At 40.5% G+C, this 23,357-nt stretch overlaps 1 long non-coding RNA gene across 1 annotated transcript; it reads left to right on the forward strand.

The window, feature by feature from the left end:
- The first annotated feature begins 262 nt into the window (after positions 1–262).
- LOC109275057 (uncharacterized) lies at positions 263–23,357 on the forward strand. The gene is made up of 2 exons (XR_002083954.2): positions 263–364; positions 22,930–23,357. It is a non-coding gene; the product is annotated as an uncharacterized LOC109275057 (long non-coding RNA).

Below are 23,357 nucleotides of genomic sequence, written 5' to 3' on the forward strand. Positions count from 1 at the left end.
TGGGATATGGAGCATGCTAAGAATTGGGTCCTGAATTGACTTTTCCTGAGTTTCTAAATGAATAGGCTGCCAATGCCACTGGGAACAGTGGGGCTTCTGATTCTGGTTCATCCAGTTTTCATTCTAGCTTAAGTTTCCACTCTACGTTGATTGTTCTAGAATGGATAATCCAGAGACTGGTAGTTTTTTCCCTGTTAGAGGAAAGAATAGTGGTATGTGCCACATCCTGTTTGTCTTTTTTCAGGGCCTAGGTCTGGAGTTAGTGGGATCTGTTCTAGCTGGTCTCACAAGATCTTGGAAAAGAGAAGGCTTGTGCTTTATCCATCTTTGTATCTCCAGTTCCTACAAAGATGCCTGGTCTATAGTAGGTGCTATTTTTTTTATTACTATTATCTTTTTTAATTTTATTTTTTAAAATTTACATCCAAATTAGTTAGCATATAGTGCAACAATGATTTCAGGAGTAGATTCCTTAGTGCCCCTTACCCATTTAGCCCATCCCCCCTCCCACAACCCCTCCAGGAACCCTCAGTTTGTTCTCCATATTTATGAGTCTCTTCTGTTTTGTCCCCCTCCCTGTTTTTATATTATTTTTGTTTCCCTTCCCTTATGTTCATCTGTTTTGTCTCTTAAAGTCCTCATATGAGTGAAATCATATGATATTGGTCTTTCTCTGACTGATTAATTTCGCTTAGCGTAATTCCTTCTAGTTCCATCCATGTAGTTGCAAATGGCAAGATTTCATTCTTTTTGATTGCTGAGTAATACTCCATTTTGTGTGTGTGTGTGTGTGTGTGTGTGTGTGTGTGTATGTGTGTGTATCACATCTTATCTATCCATTCATTCATTGATGGACATTTGGGCTCTTTCCATACTTTGGCAATTGTTGATAGTGCTGCTATAAACATTGGGGTGCATATGTCCCTTCAAAAAAGCACATCTGTATCCCTCGGATAAATACCTAGTAGTGCAATTGCTGGGTCGTGGTTCTATTTTTAATTTTTTTGAGGAACCTCCATACTGTTTTCCAGAGTGGCTACACCAGGTGCTATTTCTTAAAATGACCTGAGCTCAGAAGAGCGCAAGTTATTTTACATTAACATATGAATTATGAGGTTTTAGAAAAAGGCCCATAGGACACAAATGTCTTCTCTTAAGGTTATGCCTTCTATAGCTTCTACACTACTGTGTACAATGCAATAAGAATAAAGTGTGTTGAGGCACCTGGGTGGCTCAGTTGGTTAAGTGTCCAACTTTGGCTCAGGTCATGATCTCATGGTGTATGGGTTGGAGCCCCGCATCAGGCTCTGTGCTGACAGCACAGTGCCCACTTCGGATCTTCTGTCTCCCTCTCTCTCTGCCCCTCCCCTGCTCGTGCTCTCTCTCCCTCTCTCCAAAAAAAAAAATAAACATTACAAAAAAGAATAAAGTGTGTTTAGACCTCTTTCAAGAGCTTGCTCTGGACAAAGCATCATGTGCTTTCGGTAGGAGACTGTCTGAGTTACCGCTGATGGTTGGAGTGACACTGACATATAAGTGACTGCATTGGTAATGCAAGTGAGGACATCCAACTAATAAAAGTGCTCCTGAGCCAGCTGCTGGGGAGACATATAGCCCTGATCTCACAGGGATTCCATAGTTGAAAAAAAAGGCAACCCAAATGAAAACTCCCAGCTTACATCAGGGAAATACTGCTGCAGAGCTTTAATGAGATCCCTAGGTGAACCAGTTTTTTTTTATACGGGCCTGTTTGACTTCCAAAGATATGTGGCTAGACCTTGATTGATTGTCAGGCTTTTTAAGTAGCATTGATTTTTACTGCTGCAACATTGAAATGATGAGGTCATTGTATTTTGCTACGTTATTGAAGTTCTTGTTAAAGCAACCTGGAGGTTATAAGCACATCTCGCCACTGGCTCTTTGCTTGTGCTAAGTTTGAGAGATGGGAAACTCAAGGTAAAGTAAAATGACAAAGGCAAAAAAAATTCTCTTCTCTGAATATGAGGGGGCATTTCAGGGTTTTTTTTGAATTATAATGATAATTTATAGATTAACGAAATTAGTCATGGATGCTCCTTTCTTTTCAATATTAGCTTTCATTTATCGAGTAAGTCCACAGGCCCAGGGACTGTCCTAAGCGTTTTATACACATGGGCCTTTTATTCTCGCTACACCTCCATGAGATAGGCGTTATTATCTCCACTCTGTAGATGAGGAACTTGAGGCTCAAACAGGTAAGGTTGCTCTCTCGGGGTTAACTAGCCAATGGCGGAGCTAGGTTTTGTATCAAGCTGCACCTGACTCCAAAGCCTGTGATTTGTATTGCTGGTTTTCTAAATGATGGGCGTATGAGTAGAGATTCCCTTTGGGTAAGATCAGAGAGCAATAGTTGAGGCTGTTGCCTAAGTGATGACATCTCTAGACTGTGTGGACCTAGGTTCTAGGGAAAACTGAAAATCACACAGTGCCGTAGGGCACACCATCTTGACTTTCCCCCCTTATACTAGGCGACAACCTAAACTTCCCTTCTGCCTGAGGGAGGCCATGGCTCTGAAGGGGTTTGCGAGGGCTTTGCACATTTTGGGATTCCTCCAGCTACCATATATTGATCAGTGGCTGCCAGAAGCTTTAATCCGATTAGAGTCTGTAAAACTGGTTTCCATCTCTGGCGCCTGACTCAGGTTTCAGAGCAAGGGGAAAAAGTATGACATCACCCCTGCTCGCATCTGTGCTGGGTGGCTAATGAAATTACGTGATGGATTTGAGGACCATTAAAGTCAATGTTGATCCTTATTATTATTAAGAGTACTTTCAAATTTACTGCACCATGGGGCAGGCTCGAAAGCATCATTTTTCATAGGTGTGTTCACTGCTCTGGATTTTAGCGCACGGCTCCGTGGGATACGGACAATGCTAGCAGCACAGAGAATCAATTCTGAAATCTGCAGGATGAAAGCGCACGTAGCGCTTTTGCTGGAGGGAGGAGAACATTCTGGGATTTTTCCATAATGAGGAGTCCTGATGACCTCGGACTGAAAAAGTCTAAAATGAAGCAAGACATGCTTGTCAAAGAAATATGAAGTACCACTGTCGCCATTAGCATCAGCAATAGCAATTTTTAAAAAGTTTAAGTGGTTAGTGTGTAAAAAGAAAAAAAGTGCGCAGTTCAGGTCACCGACTATTTACTGAGCATAGATACTGAACTAGCGCCAGAGGTATACCATGCTAAGGGGAAAGACATGCCTGTTTTGATCATCAGTGTATCTCCAGGGCCCAGCCAAATGTCAGACATGCAGAAATAATTCTCTCTTCAAAACTATGCATATTGTATAACATATATTCTGTCAATTGCATAGATCTTACATGTACAACTCGATGAATTTATACACATACTCATGGAACACTCAGCTGTCAACTATCACCCAAATTAATTATAGAGCATTTCCCATATGCTAGAAGGCTCTCTTTTGCCCTCTCACGTTTTTCCAACAGAGATAACCACTATTTTGACTTCTGTATCCACAGATCAGTTTTGTCTGTAGTTCATATACTTCACATAAATCCATATAAGTTGAATCTTCATATAAATGGAATCATACAAGATGTTATCTTTTTGTCTGGCTGTTTATGCTCCTCTTTATGTCTGTGAGATTTGTCTATGTTGCTGCATGTCAGAGTATGTAAAAGTAGTTTGTTCTTTTTATTGCTCTGCGGTATTCTGTGGCATAACTATTCCACCATTTATTTATTCCTCTACGATGGGGATTTGGATTGTGCCCAATTTTTCGCTGTTAGAAACAAAGCTATTGTGAACATTCTTATACTTTCAGGAGTCAAATTTAGTGATTCATCACTTACATGTAACACCCAGTGCTCATCCCAACAAATGCCCTACTTACTGCCCATCCCCCACCTTCTTGTACATGTCTTTTGATTGACTTTTCTTTGAGGCATGTGCACAGAACTGGAACTGCTGGGTCATTGAAAATATTTTTTGAGTTGTTGAATTAAAAAATACAGTACTTTATTTGGCTGTGGCTCACTCAGGACTTGCAAAGACCCATAGTCACCTGTCCTATGTATTCTCAGTGGAAAATAATTCAGTGATAACAAAGAATTAAATTAGGATATATAGAGATCACCATTATTTACTTAATACAATGACAGTGTGAGTTTACACATGTGTTTTTTTTTAAGATTTTATTGTATTATTTTTTTAACATTTTTTTTTTTTTTTTGAGAGACAGCAAGAGAGCACAGTCAAGGGTTGGGGGGGAGGGGAGCGGGCTCAGAGAGAAAGGAGACACAGATCCAAAGCAGGCTCCAGGCTCTGAGCTGTCTGAACAGAGCCTGACGCAGAGCTTGAACTCACGAACCGTGAGATCATGACCTAAGCCGAAGTTGGATGCTTAACCGACTGAGCCACCCAGGTGCTCCAACATGTGGATTTAAGGTATAAGACAGTACCAAAAAGTTGATAATCTAATAATTTTATCCCACCAAACTCAACATTATGCTTCAGGTTATTTAGTACCAGTACATAGCATATTCACTAAAAAAATTATTGAGAGCCCATCATGTGCCAGGCATGTTCTAGGCATTGAGGCTATATTTGAGAACTCACAGATAAGGAGAGGTATCTTCCCTTAGGAGGTTTAGGTTCCAGTGGAGAAGATAGACAATAGATACCAAACCAATAAATATGAGCTATAAAACATCGCCATTGAAACATACAATGTGAATAAGTTTTGGGGAGAATTACCAAGAACATCTGCATTAGCCACAAATTTATGGATGATTTGTATTTGAATTGCATTTACCCATAGCTTAAAGCCTGGTTATTGGAAAATTAGAGGCCAAAGATCCTGTTCATGTGCATACTAATAATATAATAGTAATAGTAATAATAACAATAATAGCTAATTTTGTGGTCTAAGTACTTTACATGGATTATCTCATTTAATCTTCCCAGTTCACTGTGATATAGGTACTATTCCACATTTTATTTTATAATTTATTTATTTTTAAAATTATTTTTTTATTAAAAATTTTTTTAATGTTTATTTTTGAGAGAGAGACAGAGAGACAGAACATGAGCAGGGGAGGGGCAGAGAGAGAGGGAGACACAGAATCTGAAGCAGGCTTCAGGTTCCGAGCTGTCAGCACAGAGCATGACGCGGGGCTCAAACTCAGGAGCTGTGAGATCATGACCTGAGCCGAAGTTGGACCCTTAACCGACTGAGCCACCCAGGTGCCCCGATACTATTCCACATTTTAATGGTGAAGACACTGATGCACAAGAGGTTGAATAACTTACCCAAAGTCACACAGTTGGTATGTGGTGATATGAAGATACAAACTAGGCAATCTGACTTTAGAGCCTGTATTCTCAGTGCCTGCTTTACCCTATCCTTTTCCTCCCGGTGAAAAAATATGCATTACTATACACTGGAAGGTTACCCAAATGACGCGTAATAAACTACACTGAGAAAGATACTACACTAACAATCATTTATGAAGTAAAAGCAAAAACTGGATAGCTGGGGTTGAAAACCATGACCGATTGAAGATAGCATCACTGATACAATATTCACAAATTGTCTTTCCTGAAAACTATTGAAATTCTGTCTTGTATGTTCATGCCCAATGAAAGTTTTGCAGTATTTCCAAAAGAGTGGCTGCCAGACTTAACAGAACACTGAATTCAGTAAACTCTCTTCATACACTGGACTTAGAAAGTACTGCTAATTCACTTCGGAGGTTATTAGCGAGTAACATTCGGTTGTAGGCAAAAGTAAAAGCTAATGGAAAGTGTGTCATTTGCTCTCAGTCTGAAAGAAAGACTTGCATTTCTGAGTATGTGGAGGACAATTGGAAGGGCTCTCTAAAGGACCGAGGTCTACTCTGAGAATCACTGACCAAAGTGAAAGGAAGTTATACAAAGAACATTTCTACGCAACATGCCGAGTGCTATGGCTAGCTGTGTATGTCAGGGTTTAGTGGGGGCCTAATGAATAGCTTCCTCATTTTCCTCTAGGGCTCTGAAGCAATTAAGAGATAATCCAGAAGGAGGATAGAGATGAAAATATTACTGTTGTTACTGATTAAACTGATAATGGAGAACTCTGGAATGAGACAGATTTGTGCACCCGGGCAGAGGCAGCGCTGGATGGACAGGACTTTCAAGTAGTTGACAGTGTGCCCCTTATGGCATTGAGGAAAGCAGGAGGAATTACGCGTTCTTTGTGGGCATTTAACTCCCTGCTCCTACTCTAAGCTGCTCCATCTCCCATGAAGGAGGAAGTGGGAGTAGAGAGAAGCCAGCCCTGTTAGGGTAGCAGAACTCCTTTACATGGAAGGAAGCATCAGGCTCAGAGAAGAAGATTTTCCTGTCCCTATAAAATACGTTCGGTATATATGCTATGGGGGTCCAAACCTGGAACAGGAGAAAGCACTCTCAGGAAAATAACCTGGGCTGAGTCTTGTAGGAGAGCCAGGAGCTAGCAAGATGGAGGTTGGAAGGGAGGATTCTTTAGATCCGGCTTTGGCCTGCAGACCAAATCTGGTCTGTTGCCAGTTTTTTGCAATAAAGATTTATTGGAACATAGCCACACTCATTCATTTATATGTGGTCTTTGCATTTGTGCTATAATGGCAGAAATAGAGTAGTTGTGACAGAGACCACGTGGCCCCCCAAAGCCTAAAGTATTTACTATTTGGCCCTTAACAGAAAAAGCTTGCCAACCTCTGTTTTAGGCGAGGGTAGCGGTCGGGGCAATGAAGGAGGATGGTGTGCTAGGGACCTGGCGTCAGGCACTTTACGTAGTTTGATAACACTGGGACATGAAGCAGGAAGAGTGTGGAGGGGTGGGGGTAGGGGTAGAGTGGTGAAGGATACTTGCATGTTCCGCAGAGTAGTGCCACAGCCGACCACGGTAAGAAGGCTGGAAAAAGTGATTAAGCAGGTGGATCCCTGGTTCTCTAGGACTTTACAGACTCCTTAATGATTAATGATGTTGAACATCTTTTCAGGTACTTATTTGGCATTCATATCTCCTCTTCGATGAAGTGTCTGCTCAAATCTTTTGACCATTTTGTACTGAGTTACTTTTATTCTTATTGATTTTAAGAGTTCTTTATATATTCTGGATTTAAGTTCTTTATCAGATATTTGGTTTATAAATATTTTCTTTCTGTCTGTAGCCTGTCTTTTAGTTACCCTTAGAATGCATTTCAAAGAGCAGATGTCTTTAATTTTGAGGAAGTTCCATTTATTGATTTTTTTCTTTTGTGATTAGGCTTTTGATGTTGTACCTAAGAAATATTTATCTAACCTAAGACCTCAAAGATTTTTATCACAGTTTCTTCTAAAAGTTTTATAGTTTTGAGCTTAGTTTCATACAGTTTTAGGTCTATGAACCATTCTGAGTTAATTATTGTATAAGTGTGAAGCATGGATTAAAGTTTTACCCCATTCTCCTTCTCCTCCTTACGCTTTGCATATGGCAATATAATGGTTTCAGCACCATTTGTTGTAAAGACTATTCTTTTTCCTCTGAATTGCCTTTTCATATTTTTCAAAAATCCTTGTATGTATAAATCCATTCCTAGAATCTTTATTCTGTTTCATTGATCTGCTTGTCTACCATTATACCAATATCACAGTATCTTGATTATTATGACTTTACAATAGTTTTGAAATGAAGTGCAGTTAGTCCTCCAACTTTGTTTTTTTGTTTTTGTTTTTGTTTTTGGTCACAGTTGTTTTGGCTCTTCTCCTTTGTATTTTCATATAAATTTTGAGCTCAGTTGGCTAATTTCTTGTTTTTTTGATTGGAGTTGCATTGACTCTCTAGATCAATTAGAAGAGAATTAGCATCTTAACATTATTGAGTCTTCCAACTCATGAATACGGTTTTAATTAGGTCTTTTGAAATTGGTCTCAGCAATGTTTTGTCGATTTAGCACATTACATTTAGGAGCTTATTTTGTATGTGAGAACTTTTTGTTGTGTGTTTTAAAAATGTGTTTTGGGGGAATCATGCAAGTGGGGAAGGGGCAGAGAGAGGGGGACAGAGGATCTGAAGTGGGCTTTGTGCTGGCAGGCTGACTGATGTGCGGCTCAACTCATGAACTGCGAGATCATGACCTGAGCTGAAGTCAAATGCTCAACTGACTGAGCCACCTAGGTGCCCCATGTATGTGAGAAATTTTAATGAGCAAAATGAACAGGCACATATCTATAGGTGAAAGATAACCTTCTATAGATGGTTTGATGTTGGCTTTTTTTTTTTTAAGGTTTTATTTTTAAACAACTTCTATATCCGACAGGGGGCTTGAACTTACAACTCTGAGACCAAGAGTTGTATGCTCTACTGACTGAGCCACCCTGGTACCCCTGAAGTTGGCTTTTTAAGCTGGTCATGGATGCCCTCCATGTGCTCTGGGAACGCCTCTGTGGTGCTTCTTCCAAAACATATGGTCTTTTGTAGAGAATGGGTTGAGATAAAATCATAATGAGTGATTACTCCCAGACAGGGTTCAGGGGAAGTCCATTAAAGGTGCCCTGTGGTGGGTAAGAATAATGAGGATTTGCGTAGACATGAAAAGTATGTCCAAAGACATTCCTCACATACCAGATGGAGGTAGGTCTGCAGGGGATGGCATGCCACCCTTGCAAATGGTCACAGGAGTGACTGACGGAAAAGACTTCAGCATGACGCAGTATTTCTTGTCCCCTATGGTGAGAACATTTTTCTAAACCACCCCCAAGAGAAAAGGCTGAAGTGGGAAGAGTGTTAGCTCTGTCTATGTGATAGCAAATATCTAGGTGGTAACTGGAGATTTTAGCATTTGGAAGTTTATTTCACGTCCTGGATTATTGCTATTAGGTGGATTAGATAAATGGTAGAAATGAGTTTGTCTCTTTTTAGCTGCTTATTTCATGTCAAAGGCATAGTTGTAAAATAAAAACAGCAGGCAGTGGCAACAGATTGGTTATGGCAAAAGGAGGATTAAAATGAGTCAAACAGGACTCCAGTGTTTCTCTTGTGGGGGTTTGATGATATTGTCTGCAGTGAGGAGTAACCCTGGCATGGAAAAGGAGATATACAGATAAGGCCTACATTAAGTTCATTTGGGCATTCGGTTTGTTTTTATATTAAATATAATTTATTGTCAAATTGGTTTCCATACAACACCAAGTGCTCATCCCAACAGGTGCTGTCCTCAATGCCCATCACTCACTTTGCCTACTCTCCCACCACCCATCAACCTTCAGTTTGTTCTTAGTATCCAAGAGTCTCTTATGGTTTGCCTTCCTCCCTCTCTGTAACTTTTTCTCCCCTCCCCCTCCCCCATGGTCTTTGTTAAGTTTCTCAGGATCCACATACGAGCGAAACATATGGTATCTGTCTTTCTCTGCCTGACTTATTTTACTCAGCATAATGCCCTCCAGTTCCATCCACGTTGCTAAAAATGGCCAGATTTCATTCTTTCTCATTGCCAAGTAGTATTCCATTATATATATAAGCCACATCTTCTTTATCCATTTGTCACTTGATGGACATTTAGGCTCTTTCCATAATTTGGCTATTGTTGAAAGTGCTGCTATAAACACTGGGGTGTAATGCCCCTGTGCATCAGCAATCCTGTATCCCTTGGGTAAATTCCTAGTAGTGCTATTGCTGGGTCATAGGGTAGATCTATTTTTAATTTTTTTTTTAACGTTTATTTATTTTTGAGACAGAGAGAGACACAGCATGAACGGGGGAGGGGCAGAGAGAGAGGGAGACACAGAATCGGAAGCAGGCTCCAGGCTCTGAGCCATCAGCCCAGAGCCCGACGCGGGGCTCGAACTCGCGGACCGCGAGATCGTGACCTGAGCTGAAGTCGGACGCTTAACCAACTGAGCCACCCAGGCGCCCCTATTTTTAATTTTTTGAGGAACCTCTGCACTGTTTTCCAGAGTGGCTGCACCAGTTTGCATTCCCACCAACAGTGCCAGAGGGTTCCTGTTTCTCCACATCCTCATGCATCTATAGTCTCCTGATTTGGTCATTTTAGTCACTCTGACAGGTGTGAGGTGGTATCTCAGTGTGGCTTTGATTTGTATTTCCCTGATGAGGAGCGACGTTGAGATTCTCTTCATGTTGGCCATCTGGATGTCTTCTTTAGAAAAGTGTCTATTCATGTCTTCTGTTGGGCATTCAGTTTTATTTATTTTTAAAGATATATATTTTTTAATGTTTTATTTATTTATTTTGACAGAGAGAGAGCGCAAGGGAGGGGCAGAGAGAGACAGAATTCCAAGCAGAACCCAATGTGGGGCTCAAACCCACGAACTGTGATATTATGACCTGAGGTGAAACCAAGAGTTAGATGCTTAACCAACTGAGCCACCCCGGTGCCCCTGGACATTCAGTTTTCAATAAGACTTGGTGGACTGACCAATTGCTTGATGTTCTATATTTGTTCCCTAGAGTCTGATTGTGCCGAGGAGATTCTTTGGGGCCACTGTGAGGGCAAAGATGGTGGATAAGCCAAGTGGGCAGAGATGTAGACCCTCCATCTTCCTCCATCTTATCCCCAACTGTTCAACCAAAGGACATTCTCCTCCTTTCAGAAAAAGAAATCTGTGTTATGTGTCAGGATTCCATATCAGAAGTTGCTTTCTAAAGACGTGTGTGTGTGTGTGTGTGTATGTGTGTGTGTGTGTGTGTGTGTGTGTGTGTGTGTGTGTGTGTTGGAGAACCACTGGAATAGACTAGATCAGTGACGGTGATCCATGATGAATGCCTTCCTCAGAAATAAGAAGAAAAATGCCACACAAAACTTGGGCTCTTTGCCAAAATTGAAGGGAGTCACTCCCTTTCTAGCATGAGGTTCTGCTACAGTGACAAGTTACTGATAGCCCAACATTAGGGTTGCCAGCTATTGCATGGGACATACTTATGCTAAAAATTATTCCCTCTTTAGCTGAAATTTAAATTTAATTGAATGCTCTTTATTTTTATTTTCTAAATCTAGCAGCCATAATAAATGCATACTTCATCTCAAAATAATGAATGGATTGATTCTCCAATATAATTTTCTTAAACACTGACCTCAAAATTCTCACATCTTGGTTACATGCATCATAATACATTAATCCTTTGGCCTAACATGCATGGATTTCCCAGCAGCCAGCAGTTTTTCTTTGCTGGAATATGGGTAAGGGAACCCGTGTTGTCAGTATTTTTAGGACAGAAGGGCCTCACTCTCCCCCAGGACATTGAGGACAAATTTGTCCAAACTCTGCCATTGGACTGATTTTTCCATTTTTGTTTTTTGTTCTTAAGAATCATTCCATTTTTGAAATGTCAAGTTGCAAGTTTTCATTAGAATATCAGAGATGTCTTGGAGCATTTCATCAATATTATTTGCTTTTTCCTCAACAAGATAACCTTAAAAATTATTTTTGTTGTCTTTGTCACTTTTTCTTTGCAAACCTCAGTTCATTTCACATGTTATCGTGCCAAGAAGTTGGTTAATGCTACTAAAAACAGTTCGCTCTGGTTTTGTATCCTTCTTGCCCTTAAGGATAGGGCAATTATCCTTCTTGGTTCTTAAATGTCTGTTAGAGATCTGAGCATATCAGAGGACCCCCTAGATAGCTGCACTAGCATTTTAGATGTCTTTTGCTTGTCGTTCTCATTTAAATATCATTACAATAAAGACTGTTATAAGAAAGCTTTCTAGACAATGAAATTAAATCCAGGTTTTGGGTGATTCATTATGTGAATGGTTAAAAGCTGCTTTCAGGATGCGCTAAGTATTGTACATTTATCCTCACATTCAATTCTCATAGCCCTATGAGATAGGTGTTATGTTTTCATCTTATAGAAGAGGAGGCTAAGACACAGAGAGCCAAAGCAACTTGCCTAAGGTCACACAGCTGGAAATTTGTAGGATATGGACCCGTACATCTGTCTAATTTCACATTTTTTACTTATGGTTGTGGTGTTATGCTCTACATACTGGACTTAGTTGGTCTGGCTTCAGTCATTTATGTGCAATAATAATTTGATAGAATGACTGTCTAGATTATAGTCACTCCAATAATAAGAGACATTGAATGTGTGCTTCCTGTTTGTGAATAAGGAAAGATAGCCGAGTTCCTCCTAGCAGGCTTATTCTTCCAATAGAAGCAGTTTTTCTTCAGTAATTCCTATTCTTTACCCAGAACTAGTCGTCTAATTGGGCCCCATTACATGTTCCAAATAATTAGTTACAAAAACCACATATGACAAAAGCCCGGCAATCTAGTGAGAGAAAAGGGGGTATATATGCGTTTCTGTATTCATGACATTTTTTTTCCCCTGCTGGGTTTAATTCCCTTTGCTGTGGATTTGTTAAGCACAAGCTGGATGTTGGCATTCTTTCTTCTCCCGATCCTTCAACCTGGAACCTGGTTTCTAGCAATGTGTTAATTTTAGCACCAATTTAGTTAATTAAAATAATTGGCAAGTTCCTTGAGTTCATCACAATGGGAGTTTACCTATTTTTAACTGTCTAAAACTTAATGTGGTAGTGTTATTTTTACTCAGAAAATAATTCTTCCTAAGTTATTTCTGAAAAATTTTTTTTCTCCACGAAGGAGGTCCATTTAACCATTTCTGATTCATAGTGAAGAGAAAGTCTCAGGGGCACCTGTGTGGCTCAGTCAGTTAAGTGTCAGACTTCGGCTCAGGTCATGATCTCACAGTTCGTGGGTTCGAGCCCCGCGTTGGGCTCTGTGCGGACAGCTCAGAACCTGGAGCCTGCTTCAGATTCTGTGTCTCCCTCTCTCTCTGCCCCTCCCCTGCTCTCTCTCTCTCTCTCTCTCTCTCTCTCTCTCTCTCTCTCTCAAAAATAAAATAAACATTAAAAAATTTAAAAAAAGAGAAAGTCTCTGTGAAATTAAATGATCTGTAAGGGCTTTTCCAGAAAGCCTTCCACTGAGTGTTAGGACCTGCTGCTGTCATTCTGTCCTTGGCAACAAAAAATTATTCAACCCGGAATATCTGTAGCTCTCAGCCCTGCATTCCACGTTGAGCGCCAGTCATTGTCTTTTATAGCATGAAGGACATAATTATCACTACTCAGGGCCGATCAGACTCTCCTTCTTCAGGATATGCCCCTCACGAGGAAGTTTGCTCAAGTGTTGACTTGGCTTGCCTCTGCTCCCCTCATTGTGCACTCCATGCTGGGATGGCCGAGTGAGCAAAGTCTCGGAAAGGCCCGCAAGGGACACCCTCTCTCCCACTCAACCATGGCACAGTGGCAGTGCTCCTTGTTCTCCGGGGTGGTTTCTTTGACCCCTTCAGTATTCTTCTTGCTGGAGTGGCTTCGCTGAAAGGCCTTCGGCTACTTGCTGAGGTTGGCGAACAGGCTGGAAGGAAGTGCTGCTTCCCTGAGCAGGAAGGAGAGGCTCATTGACATTCCACTAGTGAATTGTCCTTCACTTGATGTTGAAGGAGAATAAGAGACACTATCTGCAGCAAGTCTAAGTTAAAGTGGAAATGTGATGTTTGGAAAGGGCAACCCAATATTTGAACTTGGACTCAGTCCTGGGCACTCTTCTCTGTCTGCCCTCACATCTTGTCCTATGCCTCCAAACGTCACCTCTCTGCAGACGACCCCCAGTCTCTCTTCTGAACTCCACACCTCTGTGTCCAGCTGCCTATAGGACATCCCGCTTCTATTCATAAAAGGCACATCTCACTGGCATGTTCAAAAAAACTCTCGACCTTCCCCTCCAAAGCTGCTCTTCTCTTTTTCTTCCTTCTTGGTAGATGTCTACTTCAATCTTTCACTTACTTGGCCCCCAAACCTGGGCCTCCTCTGTCAGTCCCTTCTTTCTCTCACATTTCACGTCCAATCAAGCCTCACATCCTGTCAGCAGTACTGTGACAATATGTTTGGCATCTGACCAATTTTCATTGCCTCACGTCTGTATCACTCTAGTCCAGACTGCAGCCATCTCTTCCCTGTGATATTATACTAGCTCTCTCCTTGCTTCTCCCTCTGCTCTGCCAGGTCTCTTCTTCTCCATGTACTAGCTGGACTGATAGTTTAAAAAACATAGACTATGGTCCTTTTCAGTTGAAAGCTCTTCAGTAATTTTCCATCTTATTTGCTGTAGGATGCAAACCACGACACGAAGGGCCTCCCAACCCCCAGATCTCTCAGCCTCTTGCCCCTTGTTCCCCCTTCAGGGCAGTCACAACGGCCTTCTTACTTGGAATATGCCAAGGACACGCTGCTCTGTTTCCCGCATCTGCCTGGGACACTCTTGCTGTAGAGACCCACGTGACTCCTTCTTCCCTTTACATCTCTGCTCAAACATTATCTTATAAGAAAGTCTTCCCTGGTCTGGATAAAATGCTATCCTCATCGGAGAGCAGAGTTTTTTGTGTGTTTGTTTGCTTTGTGTACTGTGAACCCCCATTACCTGCCACCGAGCAGACGCCCAGTAAATACCTGCATTGAGTAAGTACAAAAAACTTTATCAGTTCCCAGGCAAGAAAATAGTTTTGTTGGTTTTCCTTGGATATCTTTGATTTAGTTTGGGGTTCCAGTGCCACCTTGATTAGTATCTTATAGGATCACGGGACGATTCCATATCCTGATTTCTTCATCTGTAAAATTCCTGGTTGGACTTGGTAGTGTAGAAGGCAAGTTGTAGCTACATTTTGCTGGTTTTGTACCTGTGTGATCTCTCTCAAGATCAAACAGTAGCGTATTGGGGGGGTTGGGGTTTCCTCTGTGGTCGTACACCTGTGTCTGAAATGATGGTGACAACCCATTCTTCCGCACTTTCTCTCCACTTTGTGAGTCTTTTCTCCTTCTCTCCACGAAGCATATTACGCACTGGTGTCACTATAACACGCAGTGTACAAGAGCTGCCGTGAGATGTGTTGCCAGGCAGCAGTTAATAGCAACAGATCATCAGAGTTTGCATATAATTTACATTAAGGAGTCAGAGTGGACTCCGGATTCTCTGTAAAATAATCTGACCTTGTTCGTCTATATGCTGCTGTGCTTCCTCAAGTGGGGGAGAAATGGTGAAGCATGGTGGGAATTATGTATAATCCAGTGAATGCTTCTGGGGAATGTCTCGTGTGCGAAGTCACTGATTTTATGTGTTGTAGGGGAAAAACAGAAATTTTAGAATCACTGGTGTTGCAAAACTTGCAATATAGGGGTAAGATATGTCTCTGCTTTCACAGATTTTATGGTCTAGATTAAAAGACAGGACCTATTTGTGCCGTAAAAGTGTGCGTAAGAAGGTGAGTTAGTATGTACATGTGCCAGATGTGTGGTGCGGTTTGTTCTAGGGCTTTAGGGTGACATCCTCTGGGCCAGATTGTGGGGACTGGTTCATCAGAGAGGGTAGATTTGAACTACGTTAGGAGGAGCTTCTCCTCCTCTCAAGGCACAGCTCTACAAGATGCTCTCCCTCCCTCCTTCCTGTAGCTGATGGTGATGACAACTTGGTTCCATTACTATTCCTTGTGGTCCTGCTTTGTCCACACTGTCATAAATCAACTCTCTAGTTGTCCTAGTTCAGGAGGGTCATCCCTTTCCTCTTGGAAATCCTGTTGGGATCCTGATGATACATTCAGATAACAAATTTTTCTTTTAATGGGAACAGACAAGAATTCCAGATTATGGCTATTTTTCTTCAGCGATATGCAACCTTACAGAAAAAGAAGCTTGATATCTGCACTGAAGGAGAATGTGTACCATTTCTAGCCTGCTGCTTCAAGTCCCTGGACTTAGGCACCCTGTTTGTTCTTGTCGATGCATGTGCTTCTTTGGATGAGCTAAGGAGGAATTTGTCCTTGGTATCCTAAATAAGTAGGTTGACACTATAATTTATTTTCTGAAGTGGAACACTTTTGAGAGTGCAAGGAGGTACTCTAAATAACTACTCAGAGGCAATAGGTGTAAACCAGGATTGTTGGAAGCAAACACAACTGAATGGTTGTTCTACAGATAGAGGGGTGTTGCAATTGGCTTTCGTTAATCTGGAATCACAATGCTGCCCCCTGAGAAAATAAAGGGCACCCCTTCCGTTTGCTGGAGTGACCCTTTTGGTCATCTCCAAGGGCCCTATCCTGGGCTGCAGGGAAGAGTCTTTTGTCGTCTATCCAGTTGTTGAATGAAGAAGCCAGCTCATGGATTCAGGACCATTTGGATGATTGAAGATTCTCACTGTGGGCAGAGGCCAGGTGGCAGCATGGGTAATATCTGGGCTCTTCCTAGCATTGCCTTTGATAGGGAATTAAGGTCATGTGACTCTTTTTGAGAGGTCTGTTTCTTAGTGTCTTCAAATTCTATGTCATTGTGATCAAAAGAATTGAAGCATGGTCTGGCAGGCAAGAAAGTGATTCTAAGTCTGGCAGACCCACAATAGATGAGAAGGATGCAGATCCTCAGAGAAAAGGGCAAGAGCACTTCAATCAGAACTAGCCTTGTAAGCAAAGGCTAAACATCAGGGTGCCAGCTGCTACACAAAGCAAATTAAAGACCTGAGCCACATCACCGATGCACCCGTGTGTTTGCAGGGCTAGGCTTATTTAGAGGGATACATTTTCTTTATAAACCTTTCATCAACTCAAAATGTGAAGAGATGCTTCAAAGCATCTGACTTCCCCAGCAGCCTGGTGTGTGCGTGGAAGCTAATGCTCCTCGTTTGGCTTTGTGCTGTTAGCTCAGAGGCAGTGTTTGGGATTATCTAGCCAATTACTACGCTGCTTCTGTGTCTGCCTCTCAAGGGATGTCCCTTGAGACTCTCTAATAGAAACATTTCGTTTCCCTAGAAGAACAGTTTGGTCACCCTTTGGGTAACCACCTCTTGTAATCTGTGCCAGAGTTTGTGTTTATTTCCACGGCTTGAACATACCCTTTTCCTCTCATTGTCTTAGTACTTGGTGTTCTTGCTGGTAATTTATGGAGAGCCCTTTGCATCCTGCTTTCCAGCCTGGTGATCATCATTTCTGTTTTTTGCAAACACAGGTGTTTCTTACAGTGGATGATTCTTCATGTGCATTCATGAGTTTGTATATGGATATTTTGATTTTGTAAAAGAGCGGGAAGCTATTGTGGTTTGTTGGAAAACCACTTGCAGGATTAAGTGATGTTCTGGTAACATCAAAACAGAAGCTTCTAGCATTTGGGGACTATTTATTTTTAGTATGACTCAGTGTGACACTTAGTTGAGTTAGAGTTTCAAGTATGCAACAGAGATAATGGTTAATTACCTCAGCAATAAATTATGCCTAGAATTCTAATAGCTGCCATAAGGTGAAATCACTGTGGTTGAGATTATAGGCCTAGTGGCTTGGGCCTTCTTAAGTATGGTTGATGTACAGAGGTTAGATAGGTGAGCACATGCTTTTAGTTCCATTATGCAATATTTGTGAGGCCTTAACAATGGAGGTAGTATGTGGATCATGACTAAATTGAACACAATTGCCTGTATACAAATTGGCATCTCTTTGGTTTTCCATCAATTACTACTGCATACTTTTGTTTCTGACTGTCTTCCTGGATTTAGAAAGCTTCCCAGGGTGCCTTTGTATTTTTTTGTCTGTGTTTTTGGACCCTTCACTGAAATGCTTCTGTAGGTGAACTTTTGGCTAGCTGCCTGCCCTCAGCCAACAAAAGCATTAATTTGCCTCCTTAAGCCTTGTAATTCACTCTAAGGTACAAAGACAGCTTGTTGCTTCTTTCCTGGTCAGAATAACAAGGACTCCCTGTGCAGTCTCTTCTCTCAGCTCAAATGAAAAGAGGAACTCAAGGACTCTGAGAGGAACTCTACTATAACTCACTCAGGAAGATCCTCTGATAGTCAGAACATATATCCTATGACCATCACTCTTATTCCTCTTCTGTTTTAGTATTTTTGGAAACTCATGAGGTTTCTAGCAAAGAAATGGGTGTGGCATTCAAAAGGAAGATCAGGAGTTCATTGGAGGCGTGCTACAATAGAAAGAACCTTAAATACTCAGTATGAATCGCCTCTGACTCATTTCACTTGTTCATTCATTAATTTATTTGTTCATTCATTCTTAGAAAACTTACAAAGTGTTTGCTAAGTACCAGGTAACTACTTGGTGCTAGAAAAATTGATAGTTGACACTACATTTGTTTTCCTTCCCTTTTGCTGATGATCTAATAGTATACACTGAAAATTCAGTAGGCTCTAGTAAAAACTCATAAGAATTAACACAGTTTTTTGTTTTTTTTTTTTTTTAACGTTTATTTATTTTTGAGACAGAGAGAGACAGAGCATGAACAGGGGAGGGGCAGAGAGAGAGGGAGACACAGAATCCGAAACAGGCTCCAGGCTCTGAGCTGTCAGCACAGAGCCTGACGCGGGGCTTGAACTCACGGACCGTGAGATCATGACCTGAGCCGAAGTCGGACGCTCAACCGACCAAGCCACCCAGGCGCCCCAAGAATTAACACAGTTTTTGAAAGTGACTGGATTCAATAATAATTGAAAATGAATTTTTCCCCCTCTGCACTAATAATAACACCTAGGAATGGAAGTGGGAAAAGTATGTCACTCAAAGGAGTGACATAAAATTACAAAATAATTTTTTAGTTTACATTTTAATTAGTTAATATACAGTTCAGTCTTGGTTTCAGAAGTAGAATTCAGTGATTCATCACTTATATGCAACACCTAGTGCTTATCACAAGAGCCATCCTTAATACCCATCGCCCTTCTAGCCCACTCATCTTTGACAAAGCAGGAAAGAATATCCAATGGAAAAAGACAGTCTCCTCAACAGATGGTGTTGGGAAAACTGGACCTTGGCATGCAGAAGCCTGAAATGGATCACTTTCTAACACTGCCCACACAAAAAAATTCAAAATGGATGAAAGATCCAAATGTGAGACAGGAAACCATCAAAATCCTAGAGGCGAACACAGGCGGCAACCTCTTTGACCTTGGCCAGAGCAACTTCTTACTAGACATGTCACTGAAGGTAAGGGAAACAAAAGTAAACATGAACTACTGAGACTTCATCAAGATAAAAAGCTTTTGCACAGTGAAGGAAACGATCAACAAAACTAAAAGGCAGCCTATGGAATGGGAGAAGATATTTGCAAATGACATCTTGGATAAAGGGTTAGTATCCAAAATCTATAAAGAACATATCAAACTCAACACCCAAAAATCAAACAACCCAGTTAAGAAATGGGCAGAAGACATGAATAGACCCTTTTCCAAAGAAGACATCCAGATAATTAAAATTACAAAATATTTGAAAAAATTACAAAATATTTAGAAATAAGTTTGGCACAAAAGGTAAAGGGCCCATATGAAGAAATATGAAATAAATCTGAACAAATACAAGTACATACCGCATTCTTGAATGGGGACACATTATATCCTAAAATGTTAAATCACTCTGGTTTCTCTTCAGATCGAATACATCTTTTGCCTTTTACTAAAATGTCAAGTCATCCCAAATGATTGTATGAATTTAGTGTAATTTCAGTGGACTCTCAAGCCATTTATAACTGAACAAAAACATCTCAAGTTTCATATAGAAAAATAAATGCACAAGAAAAAGTAAGAAAAGTATGAAAAAGAACAGCTAGGGGATACTTTTCTTACTAGATACCAGTATATTCAACAAAACCACTATATTAAAAACTAATTGGCAAAAAATAAATAAGCCAGTAAACTAGAACAGAGAATCAGGAATATATCCTGCATATATGAAAAATTACCATATGATAAAGGTGGTACTTCAGTAGGAAATTAATGATTCATTTAATAGATAGTGTTGATATAGCCGCTTTCATTCTAGAAAAAAATAAAGTTGGACCCTATAACACAAAATAAGCAAATATAAATTCCAGATGGCCTGAAGGTTTCAATAAACAATAAAATAATCAACATTTTAGAAGGTAATCTAAGAGATTATATGCAACCAAAGAATAAAAGAGACCTTTAAAACCAATTCAAGAAACCCTGAGGCCATGATATATACCATCATAGATGATTTAAACATGTAAAAACTACAACACAGGAGAAATATGGTAGATTTGGAAGGAATATTTGCCACAAGCATAGCAAACAGGTGCTATTTATAATGTACAAGTAGGGTTGAGAATCACTGAGAAAAAAACAAATGACCTCCCCTCAACATTTGGTCAAGAATATGAATAGGCCACTCTCAGAAGAGCAAAATCTAAAAGCCTAGTTGATTAATCAATGAAAAAAATGCTTAAATTTACTAGTAGTCACAGAAAAGAAAATGAAGGTAACAGTAAGTATCATGCACTTCAGTTAAAAAGAGCAATGGTGGGGCACCTGGGTGGCTCAGTCGGTTAAGCGTCCGACTTCAGCTCAGGTCACGATCTCACTGTCCGTGAGTTCGAGCCCCGCGTCGGTCTCTGGGCTGATGGCTCAGAGACTGGAGCCTGCTTCCGGTTCTGTGTCTCCCTCTCTCTCTGCCCCTCCCCCGTTCATGCTCTGTCTCTGTCTCAAAAATAAATAAACGTTAAAAAAAAAATAAAAAAAAAAAAAAGAGCAATGGTATCTATGGCTGAAAAGTAGGCAGGGAGAAGGAGTTCTCAAACTCATGGAAATGTGAATTGTTACACGCTTTCTGGAAGCATCCTGGCAGCATCTATGAAATTAACAAAAATATATATGTGTGTACTTTTTCAACCAACAGCCCAAGTACTGGGAATCCTGTGGATATAACAGCACCAAGAGATAGGTGAAATAATATTTAGTGCAGGATCATTCATATTGCTACAAACAGAAGAAAACAGAAAACAAACTGAATGGACATCAAAGGGGCAATGTTGAATTTATAATGATATATCTTCACTGTGAAATATTACATAACTATTAAATGTAATTGGAGCTACCCAGGCTGATTTGGGGAGGGATTGCTATGAAGTATGGAGTAGGAAGAACAAGATTCAGAGAGGATGACCTAATGTGGAAAATTCTGAGTGAGCAGTAGAGATGAGGACAGGAGGCGAGGGAAGAGAAGAGGCAGACAAGGAAGGAGAATACAACACACTAAGATGATCCATGGTGTGTGTGTGTAGGTGTACGTGTAAAAGGAATTGGAAAAAAAGGTGAGTTTGATTTATATAAACTGACTTGTAGGTAGGCACTTTGGAACTTAAGACTTTGGAGATGGAGTAGGTTCCACAGCAAGACAAGGAACAAGATATGGCCAAGGTGCAGGGGGACAAAGGGATGCAGAAGTGGAAGCCTGTGGACCCCAGGAGGTAAAGAAAGGGGCTGAACTTCACCGTATGTGTGGATGTTAGAAGCTGCTTGGGTGGGAGCCTGATCTGAGCCAGCACTGACGTTTTGAGTCAGAGGGCAGAGTTGGAGGGGACTGAAGCTTATACCATTCTTCAAGAGGATGGAAATCATGAATGCTAAATTAAGCATAAAAGAAAATTTATTTAGAATGAGAAAAGAATTGTAGCCAATTACAAATTTGAAAAAGCTGATAGCACAAACAGCAAAAATAGACTCTTTGACTTCATAATCTTTGCCTCTTCATATGACACCAGTTTTGTAATATCCTTTTCATAGAGGGGAAAGAAAGGTAGCTCATTTTTCTTAATAACATGGGTGAAGTTAAAAAATTATTGATAGAAAAGAATTTTTTTTTCAGTGTCACAACTTACTAGGCTCATATCACATAAATTTTTAGAATTGTTATCAAATTCAGAAAAATATCTATCAAGGAGAAAACTTCTGTTTTGATGAGGTGTCAATGAAATCTGAGTCTGCTACTGATCTTTTAGTAGATCTGAAGATTAGAAGAATTTTTCATAGACTGGCTTTTGGTACTGTTTATTTCAAACCGGGTTTCCTCTGGTCTACCCAGCACACTCCTGGTCCTGAAACACATGTTTACATATTCCCTGATAAGAAAGTCCAATGAAATGATGAATTGATGTTCCTGAAATACATGTTCATATTGAGGTGAAGTCTTTTACCCTGTACCTCTATGTCGCTCCGAGGCCATCTGAGTACTCCTGGAAGCCATTATTCTACCAGGACACTAGCAATCACATAACCAACACAGGAATGACTGAGAACTACGTAAATATATTTTACCCTTGTACTAAACTTACATGAAACATACCCTCAACTCAGCTTTCTCTTAGCTGGATCCCCCATATGCTCATGACTTATCTAATGCCTTCCAATACGGAGGGGAAAATTGGAGTGAAGAGAGACAGCGATTGTAACCATTTTGGTTAAAATAGCTAGGTTTTACAAACTTTATAAAAAACCTCTGACCTAGAGCTTTGGAACTTAAGCTTCATTAGTTTACTATTATGTTATATTCCCTCTTTTATTGGAAACCTTCTTGGTATTCTACTAGATATTATATTAAAGTCACTGTAAGTCCGTGTGTGTGTGTGTGTGTGTGTGTGTGTGTGTGTGTGTGTATGTGTATTTATAGCATTTCTTATTTTCTTGCATTTTTTTGGGGGTCACACTACAGCATAGGTCCATGTAACTCAGTCTTGCTTTTCTGGCTTCAAATCATTTTTTTAAACCCTGGAATCCCAATACAGGAACATTAAACACTATGACTGTAGTAATTTTAGAGTCAATGTCCTGAAAATGAGAAATTCAGATGAAATGATGTACTGCACAACATCGTTTCCAGCCCCCTGCACTACCACTGAAGCTTTGCATACATTTTCCTCCTTCATTTTCATACATATTATATTTACCATCAATCTTGTGGCAAGTTGCAGAACAGGGAGGTTGGGTGACATGGTTCTCTGATGGGGAGATCAATCCATAAATGGTCCTTTCCTGCTCAGGGTGAAAAAACTTGAGAACACAGCATTGCTACTCATGGTTCTTTCTTTTAACCCCACTAGGAGCTTCAGTCCTGGTAACGGTAGCAAAACAGTCAGCCAAAGGTCTAAAGAGAAAAACTAATCAAGAGGAAAGAAGAAAAACCACGAGAAGTGATACTGCGTTCACTTGGGGATTATTTGTGATGAGATTGAATATAAATGTAAGAATCCCGGAAATGTCAAAAGAAGGCCTTGGATAAAGCACTCAAAGCCCTGTTTATCTGTGGGAAAAAGATTTGTATTTAGTAGTGGCCTAGTTTTTAATTTTTCCTGCTCCTCATAAGGTTTTTGTCCCCTGCACATAAGGGTTTAATGCAACTGGTTTTGAAATATTTCCCATTTTGAATTTGGAAGGCTTATACTTCAGACCCAGGCTTTTCCTCTCTCTTCTTCCTTTCCAAGAGATGTCATTGTACTTCTGCCCAAACACTGCACTATCCAGAAAAGAA

Source organism: Panthera pardus, unplaced genomic scaffold, assembly GCF_024362965.1.
Source record: "Panthera pardus isolate Hobbes unplaced genomic scaffold, ASM2436296v1 HiC_scaffold_2, whole genome shotgun sequence".
In the NCBI taxonomy this organism is placed as follows: Eukaryota; Metazoa; Chordata; class Mammalia; order Carnivora; family Felidae; genus Panthera; species Panthera pardus.